The following is a 13529-nucleotide window of genomic DNA, read 5'->3' as shown; positions in this document are numbered from 1 at the left end:
TGTATTATTATATGGTTGGAAAGAACCTTGAAAAGAAATGAGTTGATATGACAAAAAAGAAAAGAAAAGTCAGGAATGATAAGAAGAGAAAGAAAGTGAAAGGAAAACAACTTCTGGAAGGCCTTCTTTTTGTTTCCCCTTTTTAATCTACTTGTTTTTTGGTGGCAAAAGTCCAGTCAGAGTCTTGAGAAAACCAAAAATGGCTTGAAGTATCTGTAAACAGCTTCAAAGAGGCAAGACTGTAAAGCATCCCATGTAGGTCCTCAGGAATGGCTTGAAGCATCTATTAAGGACATCCAGGATCTCAAATAATCTAAGGAATCAAAAACAAGCAGGGGAAAGACGAAGGAGAGAGTGATTTGGTAGAACTTGCTTGCTCTGAAAGAAACTGAAGAATGGGTGGATGGCTTCAAACATGTTTAACAAGTTCCAGGCAGCCTGGTTCTACTGCATCCAAAACAGATATGCAAGCATAGCTACAAACATCTCTGCAAAAACTCAATCAAGAATCCCCAGAAGAAGCCAGAAACTATCTGGAGGAATGGCTCTAGGAATCCAGAGAAAATGTCCTGAAGAATCCAAGCAATAGGTGAATGAGTAGCTTGAGATGCCCTTAAATGACTTCCATGATGGAGGGCCTGAAACTCCCCATCCATTCCATCTTGATATATACTTGTCTCTCATTTCTGCTGCTTCTAGTGTTATTGTGATCAAGATGACTAAATGAACAAACTGGAAATGTATCAGCAAGTATTTATTCTTTTGTTTTTTTTTAAAAAAATAGACTTATATACCGCTTCATAGGGCTTTCAGCCCTATCTAAGCGGTTTGCAGAGTCAGCATATTGCCCCCAACAACAATCCGGGTCCTCATTTTACCCACCTCAGAAAGATGGAAAGCTGAGTCAACCCTGAGCCGGTGGGATTTGAACAGCAGAACTGCAGAACTGTAGTCAGCTGAAGTAGCCTGCAGTGCTGCATTTAACCACTGCGCCACCTCGGCTCATAACCAATGAACCCTTGTAATCAAGAATTTTGATTATCTAGATGCTGCCTTAAGTTGGGTGGGAGGATAAAATAAAGAGAGTGGAGGGAGAAAGGGAAAGGAAATATGGAGAGATTGATATGGAGCCGAGGTGGCGCAGTGGTTAGAGTGCAGTACTTCAAGCCACTTCAGCTGACTGCAGTTCTGCAGTTTGGCTGTTCAAATCTCACCGGCTCAAGGTTGACTCAGCCTTCCATCTTTCCAAGGTGAGTAAAATGAAGACCCAGACTGTGGGGGCAATATGCTGACTCTGTAAACTGCTTAGAGAGGCTGAAAGCCCTATGAAGCGGTATATAAGTCTTACTGCTATTGCTATTGCTATAGGAAGGAAAGGAAATAAGGGCCAAAGAACAAGCACAATTTATGCCAAAATGCCAAGAATGGATAGACAACGGTAGAGCACAGAGAAACAAAGCTTTGAAAGTGAAAAGGAATCAACCCAAATCAGAAGGGTCCCTTGACTGCAGAATCGCTGGCATAACGATTCATCTTATGGGGAAGGGAAGAGGTGCATTATCAGGAAACCTATCAAGACTTCCATGCCCGTCAGACAGTTACAGACCATGGTCTGGTCCACAGTGTGGGCTATACACTCAGGGCCTTTGAGTATCATCATTACTACAGGGGAGTAACTTATGGGGTTCCCAGCAGCTGGACGGAGATCATGGGACCTGAAGGTGTGGCAGCATGAATGGATTTCCAGAAAAATTGCAGACTACGGGAATCCTTTCAGCAGTTCCAAAAAGGCTGCACCCTCGTTGGCACTACTCAGATGATCCTGAGGATCAGGCAAACATCTCAACAACTCTCTAAAAGAATGCCAATGACCAGCTGTCTGCAAGGAATATCAATCCTCTCATTCCCACCATCCAATCAGAGCTAAAGGAGCTTTTTGGATGAGAAGGGAAACATCTTCTAAGACTTGATTCGTTCTTCTATTTAATTTGCCTTCTGCAGGTACTTAATAAAGCCTGAAATCACCTCATTAACTGGTGTGTTCATTGTGTTTGGATATCTTATCTCATTTATCCGGCCCCTGGGCCATTGCCTGATACTTGGTGAAAAACACACAGACAGACACATAAACATATCTGATTTATCATATCAAATGTATTTTCTTTCAATAACAAAGTAAATTTACAATCAAACAAAGAAAACCTGACAAACTTTCAGAAGCAATTGTGGCAAGAGACTAGGATCTCTGGTAAAACAGTTTCTCACCAGAAATCAACTGTACCCATATGGTATCTGGGGCGGACCATCAGAATGGGTCTGGCCTTGTGTTGGCAGCCCGAAGCAGCACTCCCGAACCATCAAGTCACACTATGGCATATGCCAAGGATAGGAAGCGTTGCTTGGTTTTCTGCCCAGTGACCTCCCTGTCTGAGGAAAGATGCTGGAGAGGAGCACAAGCCCCTTGCCACTTGGTCTGTGAGGGAAGAACCCAGGCTCTGCTCTCCCCACGTGAAACAGAGTGCACCGTCTCCATGCCAGGTGTAGCCTTTCTCCCAAGATGTTTTTCTAGAAACCAGTGTTCTGTGTTTGCTTGCTGATTCCACAGAAAAGACAGCTAGTATTTGGGCACCAGTTTGGCTGAACCAGTCCGAACCAGTAGGAACCCACCTCTGCTAGAGATCTATGATATGAAATCAAATGATATAGAGGAGGATTAACTTCGAAGCATAACAAGAGAGAAACATGTTTTCTCCAAAGAAGGTTTTTGCCAATGGGAAACAGTTTGGGCATTTTATTATTTTATAGGAATTGATTTTCTTTGGTGTTTATTTTTCAGTACTGTTCAAAGTATTTTTCAGTCTCCCTCTCTGGAGTATCAGATTCAATGAGTTACCCGTGGAATTGCTTGCGTCTTCCACTTGTGTATGTTGTTTTGCTCATCTAATCATCTCCTGCTGATGGATGACTAGACTAGACCCTGGAGAGGAAAATAAGTGAGTGCAAAATGGTAACAATTGCAAGACAAAGTTGTGATTAATTAAATAAGAGAAGGCTGTGGAGGGCTACTTGCTCAAAGATCCCTCAAAATTTAAATACACATGAGCTAAATACATTACATATCACACTACCATGAATGGGGATCACACAGATGAATCCCATCTATTTCTCAACATATACAGCAGTGGTGGATTCAAATAATTTAACAACCGGTTCTCTGCCCTAATGACCAGCTGGGTAGGCGTGGCTCGGTGGTCATGTGACTAGGTGGGCATGGCCAGCTCAACATCATTCACGTTGATGGGCTCTTCACCTTAGCTGTTACAATGTCATAAGGGTTAACTGGAGAGGCAGTTTCTGTAAGCAGGGCAATAAAGATTAGGCTAGAAACAACACCAGAATGTTTCCTTCCTGCCTTCCTTACAGGATTAGCCCTGTAAAGCGGAAAAAACGAAAGTAAGATTTCTTCCAACAATCGGTTCTCCGAACTGCTTAGAAAGTTAACAACCGGTTCTCCCAAATAGGTGTGAACTGGCTGAATCCCATTACTGATATACAGTAAAATATCTCAGCTATTTACAAAAGGAAGGCAATGCATTCCTCCTGTTTATTAAAAGCTGTGGTAGCATATGGTTAGATTGCAGTATTGCAGGCTAACTCTGCTGACTGCCAGGAGTTTGATCCTGACCAGCTCAAGTCTTCGATTTTTCCGGGGTTGGTAAAATGAGGACCTAGATTGTTAGAGGCAATATGCTGACTCTCTAAACCAGGGATGTCAAACTTGCAGCCCGCGGGCCGGATTACATGCTGGCTATGTTCATGCTGGTTTAGCGAGGAGGAAAAAAGTCATAATACATCACACGATGATGTCGCAATAATATGAGTTTGACACCCCTGTTCTAACCTACTTGGAGAGGGCTATAAAAGCACTATAAAGTGGTATATAAGCATAAGTGCTATTGCAATTGTTAGTGTTATAAGCTTAAGTGTTATTGCTATAACACTGAATCAAGGTTGACTCAGCCTTCCGTCCTTCCAAGGTCAGTAAAAGGAGGACCCAGATTGTTGGGGGAAATATGTTGACTCTGTAAACTGCTTAGAGAGGGCTGTAAAACACCGTGAAGCAGTATATAAGTCTAAGTGCTATTTTTATTGATTAATCTCCCAATCCACTAGCCCTAACCTACATGTTGCCATTGACCTATGGTAGCTGTGACTGGAAGAGGAAAAGGACCATCTTCCTGTAGTGGCTGTTGTAAAATATACATCACCATCTTTAGAACTGGAAGTGAATTCTTGTACAAAACCCCTGAAGCATAGCATGATTTTATAAACTGGCGCAGTCCAGGTTGCATGCTTTTATAAAGCCCTCAGTTTTGGCTGGCAGATGTTATTTAGAGACAGGTTTTTGCCCATCATTATAAGAACTTAATATTTACATCTTTCCATTGTTTTGTTTTCTTTTTTTCGGGAAAGGTGTTAATTTGGAAAGGGTATTTCAATCTGTCCCATAAAAATTCAGAAGGTTAATACTTTTGTGGCACATATTTTTTCATTTGTATTTACCAGTCCATTTCTTTAATAGATTGCTAACCGATGAGCTAATTTGTAGGATCCGTCATCACAATGACTTAATACACTTAATTGTGATATAATGGATTAGACAGACAGATCTATTTCAGATGTGTGTGTATGTGTTTAAGATAAAATGTGGGAGTCTCAAAATGTCTCATTCAGTTAATAAATAGACTTCTATTCTGGCTATTCAATTCAATTCAATTTAATTCATTAGATTTATAGGCTGCCCAATCCCAGAGGACTCCGGCCGGCTTACACAGAACAAGAAAAGAAAAACAAACAAAATAAAAATAAAAATAAAAAAATAAAAATTCTTCAACACGCATACGTTCTGATTGGGGCTGGACCCTACATAATAAGATCAACAGCCCCAGGCCTGCCGGAACAGCCAGGTCTTAACAACTTTTCTGAAGGCCATGAGGGTAGGTGAAGTCCAGACCTCTGGGGGTAGCTGATTCCACAGGGTTGGAGCAGCCACAGAGAGGGCTCTCCTCCAAGGCCCCACCAGCCGACACTGTCCAGCTGATGGCGTCCTAAGGAGGCCCACCCTGTGGGATCTTATCGGCCGTTGGAAGGTATGTGGCAGTAGGCGGTCTCGCAAATACGCTGGTCCTGAGCCATGTAGGGCTTTAAAGGTAATGACCAACACCTGGAATTGCGTTCGGAGACCAATTGGCAGCCAGTGCAGCTCGCGGAGGATAGGTGTAATATGGGTGTATCTCGGTACACCCAATATCGCTCGCATGGCTACATTCTGGACTAGCTGTAGTCTCCAAACACTTTTCAAGGGTATCCCCATGTAGAGCGCATGGATATTCATAAATAGAGTAAGCAAATTTGAGCCTGATCAATACTTAGAGCTGTGCTGGCGCAGTGGTTAGAGTGTAGTACTGCAGGCTACTTCTGCTGACTGCTGGCTGATTGCAATTTGGTGGTTCAAATCTCACCAGGCTCAAGGTTGAGTCAGCCTTCCATCCTTCAGAGGTTGGTAAAATGAAGACCCGGATTGTAGGGGGCAATATGCTGACTCTATAAACCACTTAGAGAGGGATATAAAGCACTGTAAAGCAGTATATAACTCTTAAGTGCTATTGCTAGGTGGAAATCTCAAGGTTAACCTGGGAAGTTCTAAAAAACAGTCTCCAAAGGCAGCATTGGGAAGTTAATTCTGTGTGTTTGACTCTCATCTCACCCCCAAATTAGATTAACAGAAGGAAACTTTGTTTGTAAAGGAAGACAGAAAAGGACAAGTTGCGGTAGCATATTGCAGAAAGGTTCTTTAAAAAAAATATTAATGGGGAACAGAAGTAAAGTACTAAGCATGTAATTTCTAAGTTAATTTACACATGTCATGAGCAGAACTGGAAATTATAATAATTTGCAAATCATCTACTACCTGGCAGATGTGCAACGATCCCCAAGGGAAGAGGTTGGGAAGTACATCTGTACATGATAACTGTCCTCTACAGTAACTAAACTCTTCAGTTCCCCCAAATAATGCCTTTAATGAATGTGAGACAAGATGTAGCTAAAGCAAACCACTTTTAAGCTCAATTGATTTTAGCTCCAGTCAATTAAACATACTTGTTATTTTCCCACTAAAATCTTTTGGCCCATTCCTTATGCCTTTATCCACCTACCAAAATGAAACCACAAATATATGGCAAGTGCATTAGCTTCCCCCCCCCTTTTTTTTTTAAAAAGAGAAACCTTCTATCTACACCTTGTTGCTATGTGCTTCTTGTCACACAAAGTTTAGTTTAGTTTAATTTTAATAAATTTGTATGCCGCCCAATCCCTTGGGACTCTGTGCGGCTTACAAGCAGGGTAAAAGAACATAGAAAAAAATTAAACATAAAAAGATACAATTATTAAAATTCCACATCATGCATTCCGTCTAAGTGGGGCTGGATTAGTCAACAGCCCCAGGCCTGTCGGAACAGTCAGGTCTTGGTGGCTTTACGGAAGGCTGGGTGGTGGTGGTAAGGGTCCGGACCTCTATGGGTAGATCGTTCAAAGTAGACTGTCAACTACTCAAAGAAGGGACTTGTCTTTCTAGTATATCAGCTTATAGCATAGGATGCATATTCAAGACATGATCAAATGTAGCATCAATATATATGGTGGTTTAGAGTTAAGTTCACTTAATTTGGCTAGTTCTTGCTTTGGAATTAGCATCTCCTTCGGGATTGGGCGGCATACAAATCCATTAAATCTTAATCTTAAATCATTAAATCTTAAATCTCTTCCAAAGTTTTCTGTAAAAAATATTGCTTCTTGTAAAACTGCAGTAGCTAATTGTAAAATATTCATGTAGGTGGAGATCCATGTTCAAATGGTTGTGTTATGGGTATCCCCCATAAGGTTTCAACAAAGACGATTAGGGGACTGGAGGCTAAAACATGAAGAACGGCTGCAGGAACTGGGTATGTCTAGTTTAATGAAAAGAAGGACCAGGGCAGACATGATAGCAGTGTTCCAATATCTCAGAGGTTGCCACAAAGAACAGGGAGTCAAGCTATTTTCTCCAAAGCACCCAAGGGTAGGACAAGAAGCAGCGAGTGGAAAATTATCAAGGAGAAAAGCAACTTAGAACTAAGGAGAAATTTCCAAACAGTTTCATTAATCAGTGGAACAACTTGCCTCCAGAAATTGTACATGCTCCAACACTGGAAGTTTTAAGAAGAGATTGGATAACCAGAAGTGGTTAAAAGTGTCTGAAGTGGTGTAAGGTTTCCTGCCTAAGCAGGGGGTTGGACTAGAAGACTTCCAGGATCCCTTCCAACTCTGTTATTCTGTTTTCTGTTTCTTCCCTTTCATACCACTCTTTTATTTTATATTTTATTTGTCTTTTATATGTCTTTTATAACTTTGCATTTAGTTTCTATTTATTTCTGGCTAGCACTAGCCTGTTATGGGCAAAGCACTGGAATGAAGAGAGCATAGTAAACAAATCCTTCCTGCCCATTTGTCTTTTATCTCTGAATGATGCAAAATGTTGTGCCACAGCCAAATGCAATCAGAAGACATGGAATCTGACTCAAAGGGTTCCCTACTAGCGTATGAATCTGTTTGCTCTTTTTAATCGTTACTATTATTACCACTAATGTTATTATTTCCACTTTTCTTTCATCCTCTTTGCTTTTCTTGTTTTAACTGTTTTATCTAATTTCCAAAGGCTTTTATTGTGATGTAAAGGATAGTAATTTAATCAATGTAATGAGGTACAATACTCTGGATAATTGCTTTTTGGGGCTATCATTAAACTACATCTCACAATCTTTCCTGATTGTGAAATGGGAAACAAAATTAAAACAATTTTTGGAAATAAAAAAAGTCATAAAAATAGTTCCTTGGAATGTCTTTGTTGAACTTCAACACCCACAACTAATAATGCAACAATGCCTGCTAGCAAATAAGAGGTTGCTTATTGGTTGATAAGAGTATGAGCTTGCTCTGATTGTTATCATACTTCTTTCCTTACATGCACTCAGATAAGTATTAAATACCTCCAGCTGACAAAATACCACAGAATTCTTCTTGTCTGGGAACCTTAAGGAAATCTACCTGATCTCTTGCACACTATACTATGGTAAGATGACCAGATGTTCCAATTTCAGCGGGACAGTCATGATTTCTAACAATTTGTCCCATGTCCCGGGGCGTTTTAAAAAAGTCCCGATTTTCTGGCTTCATGTTGAAAGCCCAGTGGATTTGCTTAAGAAATCCTAACTGGGTCAAGACAAAAGACACTCTGTCTAAACCCTCTCTCTGTCTCAGTACATTCATTGAAAATATTAAAATGTTAAAGCAAGAAAACGGACCCCCCGTGCCCCTTTTACCTCATTTTATAAGAAAAAATGACCAAGTACCATAGAGCTGCAGGAAATACTTGGCAAGAGAGGTAGCGAGTGTTCCTTCCTAGATTTCCCGGAGGGGAGGGGCACGGAGGTTGGAGGTCGGCTGATGTGGGAAAAATGGTGGCAAAGTTTCTTTGAAAAATATTTCCCTGGGACTAATTTCACCATTTTAATTTGCTCAGTTCTTTGTATTAACATCTATATCATTCTGGATTGACTTGGAGTGCTCACTTGTGCCTGCTGGTAAGTGAGCTGGGTTTTTTTCTTTTATTTTTTAATGTATTTTAAAATAATATTTTATTTATTGTGCATAGGATTTTTTAAAATAGTTTTATTCTGTGTGGATTCTTTTTTAAATTGTCTTAGACTATTTTAAAAAAAGATTCTATCCAAAATAAATTGAAGTGAAACCATTTTAAAAAATTCTATGCACAATACTTTGAAATATATTGTGCATAGAATTTTTAAAAATAATTTTACTTCAATTTATTCTGTGTGGATTCTTTTTTTAAATTGTCTTAGACTATTTAAAAAAAGATTCTATCCAAAATACCAGCTGCAGTTATTCACTTAAGAACTGTGGAAAGAAAGGTGGTATAGTGACCAAAGTTACAATGGCATTGAAAAAAGTGATTGATGACCATTTTTCACACTTAGCGACCATTTTCACACTTAGTGACCATTGCTGCATCCTCATGGTCATGTGATCAAAATTTTGATGTTTGGCAACAGTTACAATTTATATTTGTAAATTGTAGTTATGTTGAAATAAAAAAATTACAATACTATTTTTGTGTTATATGAAAAATTTTGTTGCTCTGTATAAAATTTTTAATCAAGCCCCCCCCCCCCCTGGTCAAAGGTGTCCCTCTTTACCAATCTGAAAATCTGGTCACCTTAAGTATGCTGCTGAGGGATACACGGGGAAAGAGTAGGAATTCCTCCTCCCCCTTTGCCTTTCATCTCTCCTTCTCCTCCTCCCCCCCCTCCTCCTCCTCCTCCTCTTCCTCCTCCTCCATTCCGAATTAAATATGCAGAAAACTTCACCTGAAGCAACTTTTGCAGGTCAACATATATACTTCTGTATTAGAAATGTTCCTTATTCAAGGGCTTATGCAAACATCCAGTGCAGACAACATATATTAAATTAATTATTAATATTTTCCAAAACTTCTATCCAGGGTTGTAGGGGACGATATGTTTTCAACAGTGTATGCCATTCCCTGCTAAATTTTATTACTGATAGCTGTTTATTTCCAAGAAGAACTGAAGTAGAATATTAATTCTCCCCATTTTCTATGCAATTCATGATGATCATTTGTGTTCGTGTTTTAATAGGAGACAGGTAGTCCTGAACCTATGACCACAATTGAACCTAAAGTTTTATTTTGCACAGTAAGACAGCTAAATGAATTTTGCCCCACTCTACGACTTTTCTTGTTGCAATTGTTAAGTGAATCACTACAGGTGTTAAGTTACTAACACGGTTGTTAAGTGAATCTGGCTTCCTCCATTGACTTTGCTTGTCTACTGTCAGAAGGTTGCAAAATGTCAGATGGCTGCACAAAGTAATCACGTGATTCCAGGACACTGCAACCATCATAAATATGAACCAGTTGTCAAGCATCTGAATTTTGATCATGTGACCATGGGGATGCTGCAATGGTCATAAGTGAACAACGGTCTTAAGTCACATTTTTCAGTGGTGTAACTTTGAGTAGTCACCAAATGAACAGTTGTAAGTTGAGTATGTGTAAAGAATGCTGATATGAGACTTTAAACATAATCCGTTAACTGCTGCCAATCAAATATTGGATAAGATAATTTGTAGGATTTTAATGTTTGCAAATATGATTGTGATGACATCAGTGCCTCACCTGCCATAAACCTCACTGCACGTCACTGGTCTGGGATGGGGTTATTCTAGCCTACTAGCTCAATGGCTGAATTGAAAGTCTGAAGACACACCTCCTTGATAAAGGTACTCAGTTTTTCAATTCAGTCTCAGCCCGCAGGACTGGTTTCTCTTGAGCTCCCAGCTCAGGGGTTTAAAGATTTATTCTAATATTATCTGGATTGTGGTTTTTTTTGGTTTTGGTAAGAAAGACAATACAAAGTACCTTAATTGCATTTTTAGTTTAGCACTGTGGGTGCTTCTGTAGGGCTCCATTAGCCCAGTTTCTAGCGAGCCAAGGCTTCTTGCCATTTGAGTTCTGGATTTTGCCTCTCTAATGATTACCAGAGAGAGCAGCTGATTATAGCTGTGGCAGATGAACCATTGTAATTTCAATTTCAATTGCGGGTCCATTGGGCTCTGGAGACAGTGTGCGCCACTTTTTTAGGAGCGTGGCAACGGGACAGTCATTGAAGCAATGTTTCCCTTTTGACAGCTCTAGCCACTTTTCAAATTGGCAGTTTCAGCATTTTTTAAACATAGGTGGTGGTGAGGCTTAGGAGTCTAGTGATGAATTTGACTGTTTGCAGGCTCACCACTCCTAAAGCATGAGGGCTTCATTGACTTACACTGTCCCAATGGTTTTTTTCCATCTCTTCATTTTGGCATGCAGATGGTTGCCTCAGAGTCCTGACAACAGCGGTGGCCATTTTGTTTTCCTCCAGAAGCCATTTTGTTTACGTCAGCTAGACAGAACCATTTAAAATTATATTAGCTTTCCACAGGACTTATCGGACTCTGAGTAAACACAGGGAAAAGGTCATCTGGGCCAGCCCTGTGTTTTGTGATTACCGCCGGCTTATAGCGCTTTTGGGTCATCTGAGCCTAACCTGTATTGTGAATTGCCTCAGGAGCATTTTAGCAACAAAAACTGCCTCATTGCTGACTGCCATTTAACAGCATAACTTTGCCTGATTGCTGTTGACAACTACACTTACCTTTATCCAGCTGACTTATTGGTAATGATATGGTGGAGAACAGTATTGTTTTGGACCCAGCCCTGACTGAGTCATCACCTCTGGGGTCCAAATCTAATATCGGGTGTCTTAGTAAGCCTAGATTAATTATCCTAGCAGTGGCAGCCAAAATTAAGGCCAAGACTAGGGCTCACAAGAAGGCTTCTCAAGCCGAGGAAAAAAATGGCCAAACAGAGACAGAAAGCATTATATCAGGAAATTACTTGGGCCAGCAAAAAAATCTGGCAGTCATAAGTGATCTAATCTAAGACATCAGGTGAATCTTTGTTAGGCGTACCTGACAACGCTGGTCCTTCGAGATCTTTAAGATCCTGTCCTACATCTAGAGCTTGGTCACCTGAGGCTCTTAGTGAGCAGGGAGAGAACGTAGTGCTGACTAGACCAGTTTCCCCATCTACTTCACAAGATTCTCTCAGACCACAGGAGACAATCTTTATTCCCACTGATGTGGGGACCCATCCAGTGAACCTGGTGGAGGAGAAGATGCCTGCCTGTTTCAGGAGATGGATTTCTCAGGTGATTAGACAGGAAATAGACAGATTCCACAAGAGTCAGGTGTCTAGGCCTCAGACTAGTCGAGATCTGCAGCAGGATAGCATGTACCATATTGGGGGGGGGAGATTCCACAGGTTACCAGAGACCATGGCTTGAACTATCTTCTCCTGGACCTTCAGATAGTTGAGGAAGATAGGCAGATATGCATTGCGCTGTCCTACGAACACCAATCTAACAACCTCCAGGTCATATCATGGCCCACTCCACTCACAGCGCAGCCACCACAGCAGCCTGGGCTATGCAAGCTTCAGTGGAGAAAATATGTAGGGCAGCCACATGGTCCCCCCCCATTGCCATTCATTATAAATTATAAACTTGACTCATTTGCCTCAGCCAAGTATCGTTTCCACGATGGGCAGGGGGCTCTACAGATGATCCATGAAGCTGACAGGGCCCCAGACTATTCAGTGACCCGTCAAAAGCGCGTTCCACAAAAGCGCGGTCGACGAAATCGCATATGTGACGTCATCACAACGCGACAAAAAAGATCGAAAAATTGAAATAAAAATTAAATTACAGCAAGCCGATTCACATAAAGGTAAGGGTTAGGTTAAGGGTTAGGGTTAGGGTTAGAGCGTTAGCGTTACGTTTAGCGTTAGGTTAAGGGTTAGCGTTAGGTTTTTCGTTACATTAAGGGTTAGGTTTAGGATTAGGTTTAGGGTTAGGTTAAGGGTTAGGTTTAGGGTTAGGTTTAGGGTTAGGTTTGGGGGGGTTAGGGGAAGGTTTTAGCTTTATTTTTACATTTTTCGATCTTTTTCGATCTTTTTCATCGCGCTGTGATGATGTCACATACGCGCTTTCGTCGACCGCGATTTTGCCATCCGCGGTTTTGTGGTAGAACTGACAATCCGTCTTCCTGCCCATGTGACATTAAGCTTGGTATATCCCATGCTTGGATTTTCCAATCAGTGCACGGGAGAAGGACCGTTTTCTTACCTGAACGTTAGTTTTCTATGCACTGTGGGAAACTCCAATCCCATCCGAAAGTCCAGGTCCACATCCAGATTATATGAAGATGACCAAGTCAAAGCACACAGCATCATCCAAATCTTCTTGTGGTTGAAGTCTTCATTGAAAACTGAAGCAGTCAAGCTGGGAGGTGGCTAAAAGACTCTAAAATTAACTCTAGGGATCACCAGGCAGACAAACTGAAGTTGAACCCATGCTTGGATTCTTCTGCAGTGCACAGAGAACTACCATTCAGGTAAGACAACGATCCTTCCCTTCAGTCTATTCTGGTGGGAATATGGCACGGGCACCTTTTGATTTCAGTAGATGTTATGGAGGCTTACCTCCATATTCCTATACATCCAAGTCACAGACAGTATTTGAGATTCTGTTACAATGGTCAACATTTTCAATACGCAGCCCTTCCATTTGGCCTTGCGTCATCCCCAAGGATCTTCACCAAAGTTCTTGCAGCACTACCGTTGGACATTGCCCATCCAAATCCAGCATTACCTAGAGAACATATTGATTTAGGTATCATCCTGCCGGCAGGCAGATAGCAATCATCATACCACCCTTCCGGTTCTAAGAGACCATAGTTTTTTTGTAAATCTGGACAAATGTCATCTAGTCCCCTTTACAGGGGAGTGAGTGAATTAT

Source organism: Thamnophis sirtalis, unplaced genomic scaffold (assembly GCF_051295495.1).
Source record: "Thamnophis sirtalis isolate CommonGarterSnake01/CBP01778 unplaced genomic scaffold, rThaSir2_p1.2 scaffold_11, whole genome shotgun sequence".
Classification (NCBI taxonomy): domain Eukaryota; kingdom Metazoa; phylum Chordata; class Lepidosauria; order Squamata; family Natricidae; genus Thamnophis; species Thamnophis sirtalis.
This window is presented reverse-complemented; position numbering follows the sequence as displayed.